Genomic DNA, 15,855 nt, shown 5'->3' with positions numbered 1-15,855 from the left:
AGTTTTTTGTCAGGGCAGGAACAGGTTGGCTCTGAGGACGACGGGTGTGATAACACACAGGGTGATGATGATGAGGTTGGAGATCCCACTTACTGTCAACCCACAGTCAGCCAAGAGATGAGGTCAGCAGAGGAGGTGGAGGAGGATGATAGTGACGACGAGTTCAGGTTGCGCCTTTTTGGACAGAGACGTAGTACTGGAAGCACGTCAACAACTGCATCCTCAAACACAACTCTGCCTCTCACCACAAGTCGTGGTGGCTCTTCAGGTCAATGTTATCTGTAACATTTGTCAACAAAATCTAAGTAGAGGCCAAAAAATACATAGTTTGAGTACTTCATGCATGAACCGGCACATGGACATGAAGCATAAGTTGCAGTGGGAAGCTCACTGTGCTACAATGCGGCCTAGCCGGACGGGCCAACCACCGTCTGCCACATCTTGTGCATCTGCGGCCTCTTCATCCTCTGTGACTGGGGGGACAGCAGTCACACCCGTTTTGGGGCGCAGACCTGCCACCTCTTTACCCGCAACAGCCAGCGTGATTGGCAGGTCATCATTTTCTTTGGAGTTGGTAACACCAGCTGGTGTTCAGCGCTGTCCGACATCGATAGCACCACCTTTGGATCAAGGCAACCTAACATGTCCGCCTGCATCTTCCTCACAGACCGCCAGTTTACCGGGGACACCCTTATCAACCCCGTCTAAGCATAACAGCCAGCCCTCGGTCCCTCAGATGTGGACAAGTAAAAGACCATTTCCACCTAGCCATGAGAAAGCTAAGAGGTTGAATTTCACCATCTGCAAGCTCTTGGCTACAGAAATGCTGCCCTTCCGCCTGGTGGACACAGATGATTTTCGAGACCTTTTGTCCGTCGCAGTGCCCCAGTACCAGATGCCCAGTCGGCACTACTTCTCAAAGAAAGGTGTGCCTGCGCTCCACCAGCATGTCGCACACAACATCACCGCTTCTTTGAGAAACTCTGTGTGTGACAGGGTGCATTTCACCACAGACACTTGGACGAGTAGGCATGGACAGGGGCGTTACATGTCGCTGACTGGGCACTGGGTAACTATGGTGACAGCAGGACAAGGGGCTGCTGTCCAAGTCTTGCCGTCCCCACGAGTTGTGCGTCAATCCTGTTTATCTCAAAGTTCCTCCGCTGCTTCTGCCTCCTCAACCTCCTCTCGGTCCTCCACCTGCACCCAAAGCCTGTCTGGTCATGCCACAAGCTTTCTAACTGCGCAGAAGGGATCCTGCACACCTCCTTACTATGCTGGCAGTAGGGCTCAACATCATCAGGCGGTTTTTTCTTTGGAATGTCTGGGAAATGTGAATCACACAGATGAGGATTTGTGGTCAGCTCTGGAGAACCAATTTCATGAATGGTTGTCTCCACTGGACCTGAAACCAGGTAAGGCTGTGTGCGACAATGCTGCAAACCTGGGTGCGGCCCGTCACACACGTGCCTTGTATGGCTCACGTGTTGAACCTGGTTGTCCAGCAATTTTTAGCCCATTATCCTGTACTAGATGGCCTTCTGCAGAGGGCACGGTCGCTGTGCTCTCACTTCCGCCGTTCGCATCCCGCAGCTCTGCGACTTACATCTCTACAGAAGTCGTTGGGCCTGCCACTTCACCGGCCAAAATGCGATGTGCCTACCCGGTGGAATTCAACTCTGCACATGTTGCAGCGACTGTGGCAGCACCGACAAGCCCTGGTGCAATACGTTCTGACGTATAGCCTGGGCCAACGAGATCCAGAGGTGGGGCAAATCACGCTGGAGGAGTGGTCTCAGATCAGGGACCTATGCACCCTTCTGCACAGTTTTGAAATGGCGACGAAGATGTTTAGTGCTGACGATGCCATTATCAGCATGACTATTCCGGTGATTTACATGCTGGAGCACATGTTAAACAGAATTCGGAGTCAGGTGGTGGCACAAGAGGAGGTGGAGGAAGTAGAGGAGGAGTAGTTGTATGCGGAAGGGCTAATATCTGTAAGGTCCAGACGGTCGGCAGCACCAAGGCGGCAGGCATGTGAGGGTGGGGGAGATGGTTTTACCAGGGCGCATGGTAGCAGCCAAACTAGCGAGGAAGGTGCAGGAGCCCAGGAAGAAGTGGAGGACGAACTGATGGAAGACTCATCAGATGAGGGAGACCTTGATCACATTTCTGTTGTGCGAGGTTGGGGGGAGAGGACAGAGGAAGGAAGCATGATTGTTACCTCGCCACCAACACAACAGGGACTTTGTGCTTCTGGATGCGCAAGACACGAGTGCCTTCTTGCTGCACTACCTGCAACATGACCCTCGAATTGTGAGAATTAGAAATAATCCTGACTACTGGGTTGCCACACTGTTAGATCCCCGGTACAAAAGTAAATTTGCAGAAATTATTCCTGCCATAGAAAGGGATGCACGCATGCAGGAGTATCAGCAGAGACTGTTGCAGAATCTTACATGTGCTTTTCCACAAAACACCAGTGGTGCACGTACTGAATCTCACAGTTCCAACTTGCCAACCGTGGGACCGTCGAGTGTTCAGCACTCAAACCGTAACAGAAACACAGTATCTGCTGGTAACATCAATTTTGCGGAATCATTTCACCAATTTTTTAGCCCATCCTTTGCAAGGCCACAGGAGACAAGAAGTCTGACACATAGTCAACGCCTAGAGACGATGGTAAAGGAGTATCTCCAAGTAAACATTGAAGCCTTGACTGTGTCACTGGACCCTTGCTCTTTTTGGGCTTCCAATCTGGATAAATGGCCGGAACTCGCCACTTACGCCTTGGAGATCTTGTCATGCCCCGCAGCCAGCGTTCTGTCTGAACGTGTGTTCAGCGCTGCTGGTGGTGTGCTGACAGATAAGCGCACGCGGCTCTCCACTGATAATGTAGACAGACTCACGTTCATAAAGATGAACAAATCATGGATCCGAAACGACTTTTCTACCCCTGTGTCATCCTGGGGAGAGTAAAAGCTTGATGATTGGTTAAAATCACCTCACCAACCATTTTAAGCATTCAAATTACTAATCATGTTTATTTGTATCTTGGCTGGAAAATAATTTGGGCTTTGTAGCAGTGTGCAGTACTGATTCTATTAGGCCATCTATACTAAGCTCCACCAGATTAGAAATTACTAATCATGTTTATCTGTATCTTGTCTGGAAAATAATTTGGGCTTTGTAGCAGTGTGCAGTACTGATTCTATTAGGCCATCTATTCTAAGCTCCACCAGATTTAAAATTAATAATAATTTTTAGCTGCATCTAGCCCGGAAAATAATTTTGGGGCTCAGAGATGCGCAAGACACATTAGTGCCTTCTTGCTGCACTACCTGCAACATGACCCTCAGATTGTCAGAATTCGAAGTAATCCTGACTACTGGGTTGCCACACTCTTAGATCCCCCACACTCTTCGATTAACCTTTTCATTTTAATAAAGACCAAAAAAATGGTCATTTTGGAAATTATAAGCATTAGCAGGTTATTAGAAACTGAAATCAAACAGTTTTCAACTCAAAACTTTATTCTAGGTTATGTTACATTTGCACATAGGACCCCATGTTCGAAAGGAGCTTCTGAACTCCCTCGTCCATTGAATTTGTCAGGTTTTGGATGGTTTCTGCTTCAATTGTTTTGCATGAGGACAGAATACCCTCCCAGAGCTGTTGCTTAGATGTGAACTGCCTCCCGCCATAATAGACAGTCCTTTTGATGATGCTCCAGAGGTTCTGAATGGCGTAGAGGTCAGGGGAGCATGGGGGTCACACCATAAGTTTTTCCCCTTTTATGCCCATATCAGCCAGAGATGCAGATGTGTTATGTGCAGCATGAGACGGTGCATTATCATTCATGAAAATGATGTTGCTGTGGAATACACGGTTCTTCTTCTTGAACCATGGCAGGAAGTGCTGTTTGAGAAACTCCACATACATTATGGAGTTCATCTTTACCCCTTCAGGGATCCTAAAGGGGCCGACAATCTCTCTCCCCATGATTCCAGCCCAAAACATTACTCCACCTCCTCCTTGTTGGCGCTGTAGCCGTGTTTGCGTGGGGTGTCCATCAACCAGCCATCCTCCACTCCATCCATCTGGACCATCGAGCGTTGCACGGCACTCATCCGTGAACAAAACAGTTTTGAAGTCAGTCTTCATGTATTGTTTGGCCCACTGGAGCCATTTCTGTTTGTGTGCAGTGGATAGAGGAGGTCGACAGGATGGCGTACGCACAGCTGCAAACCTCTGAAGAACCCTGCATCTTGTTGTTCGGGGGAGGTTGGAGGCACCAGCAGCTTCAAAAACTTGTCTGCTGCTATGACAAGCCTTTTTTGCCACTGCTCTTTTAACCTGACGTAATTGCCTGTAGGAAAGAGTCCTCAATTTGCCCTTATCAGCGCGCACACGTGTGTACTGTTAATCAGCTACATACTTCTTGATTGCCAAGACACTTCATCCTGATCATCGCACAATGTTGATTGTAGACATGCCTTGACCTAAACACTCAACAATTTGTTGCTTCTCAGCAGCCGACACATCCTTTTACTTTCCCATTTTGGCAGAAAATGTAGGCTGCTTAATAATGTGGGACAGCCTTCTTAAGTAGTCTTGCCTTTCATTGGACACACCTGCCAAACTAATTATCACAGGTGTCTGCAATTGCTTACAGTGATATAAAGAGCCCTGACACACATCACCATCAATGAGTTTAACTGACAAACAAACAAATTCTTCCCTTATCACTCCTAAACACTTTTTGCATAATAATTTGGAACACAGTGTACATGTGCTTTTCCACAAAACACCAGTGGTTCACTTAGTGAATCTTACAGTTCTAACTTGCCAATCGTGTTCTGTATGGAGTTGTTCAATAAAGGGCCCAAAATTAAGATAACATAGACAGGAGAGGCCTCTATGAATAGGAATTCCTAAGTATTTGATACCCTGTGAGGGCCAGGCAAAGGGAAAATTGGACTGGATGGAATCCTGTATGGATTTGGGGAGGGAGACATCGAGGGCCTCCGAATTCGCTGCATTGATTTTAAAATTTGACCATGTAACAAAGTGATCTATTTCAGCCATAACTGCAGGGATGGATATATGTGATTGAGTGATATATACTAGGACATCATCAGCAAATAGAGAGCACTTGTACTCGGTGCCTCCCACCTCAATCCACCTAATATTGGGGTTATGGCGAATTGATGAGAGCAGGTGCTCCGTCACTAGGATGTATAAGAGTGGGGACAGAGGACATCCCTGCCTTGTCCCATTGGTGATTATGAAAGGTGATGAAAATGTTCTGATGCGCCCCCTGGGCCTTGGGACATCCGGAGCCGGACCCTTTGTGGTGGATGCTGGTGGTTGTAGTCTCCGTGGCGGCGACCCGGTTCCGTGGCTCAGGGCGGTCAAACCAGTGGCGGAACTATATATGTGGTTTTGATGTTTAAATGTCCGACTACGCCACCCGTGGATTGCGGTCAGAGTGAACCGCCGCTGCAGGGCAGACCGCTGAGGCTGGTGTTGTGCGTGCAGCAGAGCGCAGCATAACTCCCCACGGGAGGAGTATAGCCTCAGGGCAGTGTATGCGGAGGATGGGGGTGATGGTGCAGGGCTGCAGCAGTAACGACACGGAGTCAGTGATGCAGTCCAGGGCCTTTACTCACAGTTCTTATTATCCAGACCACTTCTGCAGGTAACGGCTGCCCACGTTGTACTGTGCTCACCAGGTGAGGGGTTCAGACAACTCCCAGATAACTTTGGAGCGCTTCACAGGACCCTCTTTGTGTGTCCTTTGTCTGGCCTTTCTTACCAACCCTTCTGTCCGGCTGCCTCGGGCCTCCTCTTGGTAAACTTGGCGCCAGTTTCCCTGACCCTATGTGGTGCCTTCCTAGCGGGTGTAGCGAGGGGCTGCGCCACATAAAATGTCACAGCCTCCGGTTTCTAGCTGAGGGTCGTTTTCCGCCTCCACTAGTTTCGGGGACCGGTCTCTCCCTTTGGCCTGACCCCTCCACGCAGGTAGATTCGGGCATGCGGTGGCGACTCGCCCGTCCGCACCCCTAGGATCCCTTCATTCCTTGTTCCTGGAGCCTTCTCCGCTCCTCTTCCTTCCTTCTCCCTCTTCCAGGCCTGGGCCTCTGTTACTAGGCCCGCCTCCGTAGCAGAGCTCATGCAGAGCCCCTGCTCCCTGTCACTTCTGCTCAGAATTCTCTGCACTGAACTAAGATGGTGCCCACCTTTTATACTCCCTTCTCAATGCACCCAGGAACTGCTTCCTCCCTGCTCCTGCACTACAGGGTTCCCCTTCCTCAGTGTTCCCTCCACCCACTCCAGCCAGGGAAAAGGACTGTCATGCCCATCTCAGGGGCATATTGGTTGCCCTGCCCCACGGCAATGTGGTGTAATGCATGCAGGTGTCGGGTCCTGATCCACACTCCATCCTTACCTGAGAGTGAGATATCACACCTCTGGGTGAGGTGCAATACCTCTGTAGCAACCGAGCCCTCAGGGTGCTACAGTTCCATTTATCTTCAGCCTAGGTGACGTATTGTGATACAGGGCCGTGATTTGGGCTATAAAAGGGTTCCCTAGACCCCTACCCCAAGATTTTTAAGAGAATAATATATGGCGTGCCAGGAGACTATGGAATGCTTTCTCAGCATCCAACGAGATTATCTAATTACAAATTTTTAACTGCATCTAGCCCAGGAAATACTTTGTGCCTAGTAGCAGTGTCTGCTAGTCAGCGGATTATCCCGGCTGTTAAGCAAGCTACACCACCTGTAGTTTGGACACTTAATTTTTTCAAAGGAAATGCTTCGGGACCACGGGATACTCAGTGAAGAACATCAGGAGGCACCCCAAGGCATAGGGGCTGGGACTGGCGGCAGGACGCCTTGCGGTGGACAGCCGAGCTTGATCCTTATGAAAGCTTTTTAACTGCAGCAGCTTTAGTGGATGCTACTGGAGCTGGAATTACGCGGCTGCTGGCATGAGACTTGCCCTCCAATAGATCCTTGTAAAAGGATTTAAAGTGTATTCATTCAAATTAGAGAGACAATTTAAATTAAAAAGCTTAGAGCTGCCTCCACCACAGGGGGGCTCGCTCGACCCTCCAGCGGACAGGCACCAGTATTGTGAGAGGGGGGCTGGCCGTCAGGGTCCACCGCGGCTCGGGCACAAACCCAGCGACACGGAGGTGGCACGGGCAGGAACGGACTGGCCGTGTCGGCTTCTCACTTTTTGGATTTTAGAAGGGCATGACATGCCTATATCTGTGTCTCCCCCTCCTTTTACTCCTCCACCTCTTTTCTTTTCGCATGACTATATGTACTTGTCACTTTTCCATGTGTTAGTTATGTCTTCTGAGCAGTTTGTCAGCCTTTGGACACCTTTGAAGGTGCTTTCTATGTGTGTCTATGTGTTTTTGTTTGCCTGCCATTGGTTTTAACAGTGTTCGAAGGTGTTCGACGAACAGTTCGACGAACAGATCGGCGAACACACGGGTATTCGACGAACCGGGCCGAACTCGAACACTACGGGGGTGGCTCAACACTAGTCGTGTGTGACAATGGGCGGAACCTGGTGACGGAGAAATGACAGCGGAGTAGATACGGTTTCCCTCCATGCCAGTCCTTTCACCGAGCTAAAGAATATGGCTGTGGTGAAATACAACTTCCACTGAGAAGTAACATTGCAGATAAGGCCATTGTCCAACTCTGTATTCATGAAATTAAATGCGCAAAGAAAGATGTTTGTGTGTCAAAGCACCACCGACAAGTGCGAGTTGATGTTGGACAGGCTGCCATTGCTTCTGCAACAAGCTGCATTGGAGGACTTCCTGGGAGAAATGGCACCCAGGGTAGATTCGGTTTCCCTCTATGCCAGTCCTTTCAATGAGCTAAATACAACTCTCAGGAAAAGAAGCTGTGGACTGGCTCCGTACCGTCCCTGGCCACATTCACCTGTCCACGTGTTTGTGGTTAGGAGGTCCTTCCCAGTAAGTGCACTGGGGAGGGCACGGGTAATGTTGTGGGACCCTTGCTTGTGGAAGGTGGAGACGATACCGGGAGAAATAGTGGCGGCTGGGGACAGAGTATGGACACCCGGCAGCTGCCGGCATGAGGTTATGAAAAGCTTCTACCTCCATGAGCCTAAAAGGTCACATTTCAAGTCCAAGCAGCTGTCAAAAATTTGGCAGTATAGTATTGCAGCCTGTGGGTGGGTGGGTGGCTGCCTGCATACTTGCGCTTGCATTTAAAGGAATGGGGTAGGGACAACTGAACACTGCACTGGGACAAGGACGTGGACGGAGATTGTTGCAGGTCTGCAATGACAGGTGCATGGCGAGAGGCATCTTCGCATGCGCCAAGGATCACTTATGATGGGCACACTTTTAGGCAGTGAACTGGGAGTCAGAAATGCTTCCAGAGGTCTTCCCCATGCTGTTCCCATGTCTTTTCAGCACTGTATGCATGTGTCTGATGATGTGTCACACACCACATGGCCAGATCAGGTTGTAAAATGTTAAAATTTCCCAGTGAATGCATTTGTCTTTGTTGAAAGCAATGCAAATGTGCGAAAACGCATCAAAAACACTACGTGTGAGCATAGCCCAAAGTGTGGAGGAGTATTTTTGGTTTTGGTTATTTATTTTGCCTTATATACAATACATTACCCTGGAAAGGATGTTCCTTAATATATTTCCCAGGAAAATCCATTTTGTTTTTGTTTTTGTATGTTTTATTGTGAGTCCATAAAAGTGGCGTAATACTCTGACAACGTTGTTGACTGCAGTGACCTGGGAGTCAGAAATGCTTCCAGGGGTCTTCCATATGCTGTTCCCATGTCATTTGAGCACTGTTCCCATTGATTTGGGCAATTTTTAAGCCCTCTGCAGACCGCTGGGAGGAGCCGCCTGAAAAATGCTCAAGTTTCCCATAGACTTACATTGGGCTCGTTTCTCGGGTCGAGCACCCGAGCATTCCAATTTGCTCGACCCGAGCAACGAGTACCGAGCATTTTAGTACTCGCTCATTACTAGTCTTTAGCACTATATTACTTTATTGGCATCTATGTTGTATAACCACTATATGTGGTATGTAGCTATGGTGTGATTTCATATGAACTATTTGCTATTCCCATATGTATATAAAATACATATAAATTTTGTCCTTTCCTGTTGGTTGAGTTTCTATTAGGAAGGGTGGATGTGGTGGTACAGGGCCTTTTTAGGTTCTCCTAGGAAGAGATGATATTGTGTTTGAGTTAGAGTGCCAACCTCCGCTGTTAGATAGGGTGTATATTAGTGTTTTATTTGAGGGAAAGCTTTATTTCTGCTCCCTCACCCCCTATCACCTTCTGCTCTTGTGGATATTTGATTTGTAGCTATTGTGCCAGGTATCATAAATTCATTTGTCCAATCCTCTCCTTTGAATTCTCTTGTGGGGTGTTGTTATCATTTTTTTTGCTTTTCATTAATATCAATAAAGAGTATTTTTATTAGAGGGTCATTTTGCTGTGTGAGATATTTTTGTTTTATCACAAAGGCTGCATTTTTAGTGGCAAAACAGGTTTTCCTGAATTTTGTGCACTATTTTTTTTTTTACTTTTTATTTATTTTTATATTACTTTGTTCACTTTTTCACTAAGATCGTTGGCCTTATGCATTGCAGTACTTTTTCACTGCAGTGCCAGAGACCTGTGATGATTATGGCTTAGAACCAATGGAAACACAAAAGTCATTATCTCAGTAAATTAGAATACTTTATAACAACAGCTTGAAAAAATGTTTTTAAAATCCGAAATGTTGGCCTGCTGAAACGTATGTAAATGCACTCAATACTTGGTCAGGGTTTCTTTTGCATCAATTACTGCATCAATGCGGCGTGGCATGGAAGTGATCAGCCTGTGGCACTGCTAAGGTGTTATGGAAACCCAGGTTGCTTTGATAGCAGCCTTCAGCTCGTGTGCATTTTTGGGTCTGGTGTCTCTCAGCTTCCTCTTGACAATACCCCATAGATTTTCTATGGGGTTAAGGTCAGGCGAGTTTGCTGGCCTATCAAGCACAGTGATGCTGTTGTTTTTAAACCAGGTTTTGGTACTTTTGGCAGTGTGGAAAGGTGCCAAGTCCTGCTGGAGTATGACATTTCCATCTCCAAAAAGCTTGTAGGCAGAGGGAAGCATGAAGTGCTGTAAAATTTACTGGTAGACAGCTGTGCTGACTTTTGTCTTGATAAAACAGAGTGGACCTATACCAGCAGATGACATGGATCCCTAAACCATCACTGATTGTGGAAACTTCTCTCTAGACCTCAAGCAGCTTGGATTGTGTGCCTCTCCACTCTTCCTCCAGACTCTGGGACCTTGATTTCCAAATGAAATGCAAAATTTACTTTCATCTTAAAACAACACTTTGGACTACAGAGCAACAGTCTAGGTCTTTTTGTCCTTGGCCCAGGTAAGACGCTTCTGGCATTGTCTATTGGTCATGAGTGGCTTGACACAAGAAATGCGACATTTGTATTCCATATCCTGGATACATCTATGCATGGTGGCTCTTGAAGCAATAACTCGAGCAGCAGTCCACTCCTTGTGAATCTTACCCAAATTTTTGAATGACCTTTTCTTAACAATCCTTTCAAGGCTGCCGTTATCCCGGTTGCTTGTGCACCTTTTTCTACCACACTTTTTTCTTCCACTCAGCTTTCCATTAATATGCTTGGATACAGCCCTCTGTGAATAGCCAGCTTCTTTAGCAATGACCTTTTGTGGCTTAATCTCCTTGTGGAGTGTGTCAATGACTGCCTTCAGGACATCTGTCAAGTCAGCAGTCTTCCCCATGATTGTAGAGCCTACTGAAACAGACTAAGGGATACTTTTAAATGCATCAGAAGCTTTGAAGGTTTTTTTGTTGTTAATTATTCTAATTTACTGAGATAATGAATTTTGTGTTTTCATTGGTTGTAAGCCATAATCATCAACATTAACAGAAACAAAACTTGAAATAGATCACTCTGTTTGTAACGAGTCTATATAATATATGAGTTTCACTTTTTGTATTGAATAACTGAGTTAACTTTTTGATGATATTCTAATTTAGTGAGAAGCACTTGTAGAAGGCAGGGAGAGGGAAGGGCCGATCATTGCCATGGTGATCCGACGTCATCATGACAACATCCGGGTCTAAAAAGCTTGTGTCAGTTCAGCACAGACACAAACTGACAGTTATAAAACTTTGCAAATGCTCGTGCATTGCAGTGGTTTATAACAATGATCAAACTGCAAAAAAGTGAAAGTCCCATAGAGGGATTAAGTAAAATAGTAAAAAAAAAAAAAGTAGACAAAAATTCAAAAAATATATTTTTAAAAATTACAAAATAATAATAAAAAATATTTATTGTACCATAAATAAATAATTGTATGAAAAAAAAAAAAGTACACACATTTGGTATTGCTGCATCTGGAATGACCTGACCTACAAAATGGTCCCACTAGTAAACCCCTTCAGTGAACACCGTAAAGAAAAAAAGCCAAAAAATTATTCCTTTTCATCATACCACTGAACAGGAAGTGGAATAAAATGCGATAAAAAAGATGGATGTAAATAAAAATGACATCGCTGAAAATGTCATCTTGTCCCACGAAAAACAAGCAGCCATACACCTCCATCAGCGGAAAAATAAAAAAGTTATATCTCTCAGAATAAAGCAATGCATAAATAATTATTTTTTCTATAAAATAATTTTTATTGTGTAAATGCACCAAAACATAGCAAAATTATATAAATGTGGCATTGGTGTAATCATACTGACCCAAAGAATAAAGCTGCCTTATCAATTTTACGACACGTGGAATGGCATAAAAACCCCAAAAAAACAACTCCTGATTTGTTGGTTTTTGTTCATTCTGCCTCCCAAAAATCGCAATAGAAAGCGATCAAAAATTGTTATGTGCCTGAAAATGGTACCAATAAAAATGTCAACTCCTCCCGCAAAACACTAGCCCTAGAATGACTCTGTAGGCAGAAATATAGAAAAATGATAGCTCTCAAAATATGGCGATGCAAAAACTAGTTTTTGCAAAAAAAAGCATCTTTTAGTGTGTGACAGCAGCCAAACAGAAAAAAACTACATAAATCTGGTATCCCTGTAATCGCACTGACCCGAAGAATAAAGTTGTCTAATCATTTATACAGCATGAGGAATGGCATAAAAAATAAATAAAACCAACTTGACTTACTATTGATTGATTCATTCTGCCTCCCAAAGATCGCAGTAAGGCTCCACTCTTACATTGAGGTTTCCGTGCAAATCTCTGAAATATGAGATTCAGGCAGAACCTCCAACAGAAGATTCGCTATAATGAGGCGGCAGATAGAGACACTGTAGACGCGTCTGTCCTATGATCTGGTGGTGTTATTATTAGGAGTGCATAAAAGTATGGTTGGCCAAAGTTTTGTGCACCTCTGAAATGAAGGACACCTCTGAACAGAGGCGAGATGGAGTTCAGAGTAACTCTGCTGCCTCATTATAGTGAATGGATGCCTCGGGGGTTTTATCTGAGCCATGCCATTTGGAGATTTAGATGGAAACCCCGATGTAAGTGCTTAGCGTAGAGTGCCGGATAAATGTGATCCCGAAGGTTATGTAAAATGTTCCCAATAAAATATTCAACTCAATCCACAAAAAAAGCAAATCCCAACTCAGGTCCATTATCTGTTAAGGGAAATATAGGGGGCTTCCACATTACTGGTAGTACAAAGGCTCTGGAAAAGTGTTATTGCTCTTCACCCCCCAAAAAGAAATCCAGTGAATTCTGCACTCCCAAATCCAAATGCCCCTCTCCTTTCTGAGCCCCACAGTGTGACTAAACTACATTTAGCATCCACATGTTTGACATTTCTGTAGCAAACACAGACTATCTAATTGACAGGTACATATCTCCAGAAGCACAAGCTGGGTATAACGTACTGGGCACTACAACGTACTGGGCACTACAATTTACAGGGAATACAATAGCAGATTTGCAATTTTCACTCAGCTACAGTACAGACCAAAAGTTTGGACATACCTTCTCATTTAGAGATTTTTCTGTAATTTCATGACTTTGAAAATTGTACATTCACACTGAAGGCATCAAAACTATGAATTAACACATGTGGAATTATATACTTAACAAAAAAGTGTGAAAAAACTTAAAATATGTATTATATTCTAGGTTCTTCAAAGTAGCCACCTTTTGCTTTGATGACTGCTTTGCACACTCTTGGAATTTTCTTGATGAGCTTCAAGAGGTAGTCACCCGAAATGGTTTTCACTTCTCTGGTGTGCCCTGTCAGGTTTAATAAGTGGGATTTCTTGCCTTATAAATGGGGTTGGGACCATCAGTGGTGTTGTGCAGAAGTCAGATGGATACACAGCTGATAGTCCTACTGAATATACTGTTAGAATTTGAATTATGGCAAGAAAAAAGCAGCTAAGTAAAGAAAAATGAATGGCTATCATTACTTTAAGAAATGAAGGTCAGTCAGTCCAAAAAAATGGGAAAACTTTGAAAGTGTCCCCAAGTGCAGTTGCAAAAACCATCATGCGCTACAAAGAAACTGGCTCACATGAGTACCACCCCAGGAAAGGAAGACCAAGAGTCACCTCTGCTTCTGAGGATAAGTTTATCCAAATCACCAGCCTCAGAAATCGCAGGTTAACAGCAGCTCAGATTATAGACCAGGACAATGCCACACAGAGTTCTAGCAGCAGACACATCTCTACAACAACTGTTAAGAGGAGACTTTGTGCAGCAAGCCTTCATGGTAAAATAGCTGCTAGGAAAACACTGCTAAAGACAAGCAACAAGCAGAAGAGACTTGTTTGGGCTAAAGAACACAAGGAATGGACATTAGACCAGTGGAAATCTATGCTTTGGTCTGATGAGTCCAAATTTGAGATCTTTGGTTCCAACCACCGTGCGACACAGAAAAGGTGAACGGATGGACTCTACATGCCTGGTTCCCAAAGTGAAGCATGGAGGAGGAGGTGTGATGGTGTGGGGGTGCTTTGCTGGTGACACTGTTGGGGATTTATTCAAAATTAAAGGCATACTTAACCAACATGGCTACCACAGCATCTTGCAGCGGCATGCTATTCCATCCAGTTTGCGTTTAGTTGGACCATCATTTATTTTTCAACAGGACAATGAACCCAAACACACCTCCAGGCTGTATAAGGGCTATTTGACCAAGAAAGAGAGTGATGGGGTGCTACGCCAGATGACCTGGCCTCCACAGTAACCAGACCTGAACACAATCGAGATGGTTTGGGGTGAGCTGGACCGCAGAGTGAAGGCAAAAGGGCCAACAAGTGCTAAGCATCTCTGGGCACTCCTTCAAGATTGTTGGAAGACCATTTCCGGTGATTACCTCTTGAAGCTCATCAAGAGAATGCAAAGAGTGTGCAAATCAGTCATCAAAGCAAAAGGTGGCTACTTTGAAGAACCTAGAATATAAGACATATTTTCAGTTGTTTCACACTTTTTTGTTAAGTATATAATCCCACGTGTTAATTCATAGTTTTGATGCCTTCAGTGTGAATGTACACTTTTCATAGTCATGAAAATACAGAAAATCTTTAAATGAGAAGGTGTGTCCAAAGTTTTGGTCTGTACTGTATTTCCACTGCTGCTTGTTTCTGGAAAACACCCATGGAGTCAAATCATCACTACACTACAGATAAATTCCTAAAGGAGTATAATTTGCAAAATTGGATCACTTTTGGGGGGTATTCTGCTCTTCTAGCACTTAGGGGCTCTGTATATGAGTCAGCAAACTATTCTAGGAAATTCTGTGCTCCAGGATGCAAATAGCGCTTCATCCCACTTGTATCTTGCTGAGTGGTTCCACGTTCAGCAGAAATTGTGTGAAAATATTTGATGCCATTTTACTCATTTACCACTGTGAAAATGTAAAATGTGGGGCTAAAACAAAATTTTTGCTGTAAAAATGTAATTATTTTTTCTTCACTGCCCAATGGTATAAAATTCTGCGAAACACCTGTTTTGTCAATATGATCACTGCACCCTTTAATGAATTCATTGAGAGGTGTTGTTTGTAAAATGGGGTAACTTATGGAGGGTTCTACTTCTCTGGCACCTCAGGGCCTCTCACAGTGGGACATGGCACCCGCAAACCATAACAGTATAATCTCCACTATAATAGGGCACTCCTTCCCTTCTGAGTTTAGCAGTGTGCCTTAAAAGTAGTTCCCTATTACATGTACAGAATAGGCGTACTCCTACCCTTCCAAGCCCTGCTGTGCGCCCAAACAGTAGTTTTCCCCCACATATTGGGTATTGGTGTACTCAGGAGAAATTGCAAAACAAATTGTGTTGTGAAATTTATTCTGTTACCCTTGTGAAAAAAAATTGGGGGCTAAAGTTAAATTATTGTGAAAAAAAGTAAAATGTTCCTGTAAATTTCTGTAAAGCACCTGAAGGGTTAATAAACTTACTGAATGTGGTTTTGAGAAATTGGAAGCGTGAAGTTTTTAGAATGGTTTCACTTTTGGCTATTTTCTGCCATATAGGGCCCCCAAAGTCATTTTAAATGTGATGTGGTCCCTAAAAAAATAGTTTTGTACATTTTGGTGGAAAAATGAGAAATCGCTCATCAACTTTTAATTTTTCTAACTTCCCAACAAAAAAAATGTTTAAAAAATTGTTTTGATGTAAAATAGTCATGTGGTAAATGTTATGTAGTAACTATTTTGTGTGACACAACTCTCTGGTTTAACGGCATAAAAATCAAAAGTTTGAAAATAGCAAAATTTTCACCAAATTTCTGTTTTTTTTCAC

This window comes from Phyllobates terribilis, unplaced genomic scaffold, assembly GCF_046119375.1.
Source record: "Phyllobates terribilis strain yellow unplaced genomic scaffold, ASM4611937v1 Scaffold_1__5_contigs__length_1240528914, whole genome shotgun sequence".
Lineage (NCBI taxonomy): Eukaryota > Metazoa > Chordata > Amphibia > Anura > Dendrobatidae > Phyllobates > Phyllobates terribilis.
Note: the sequence above shows the minus strand (reverse complement) of the source record.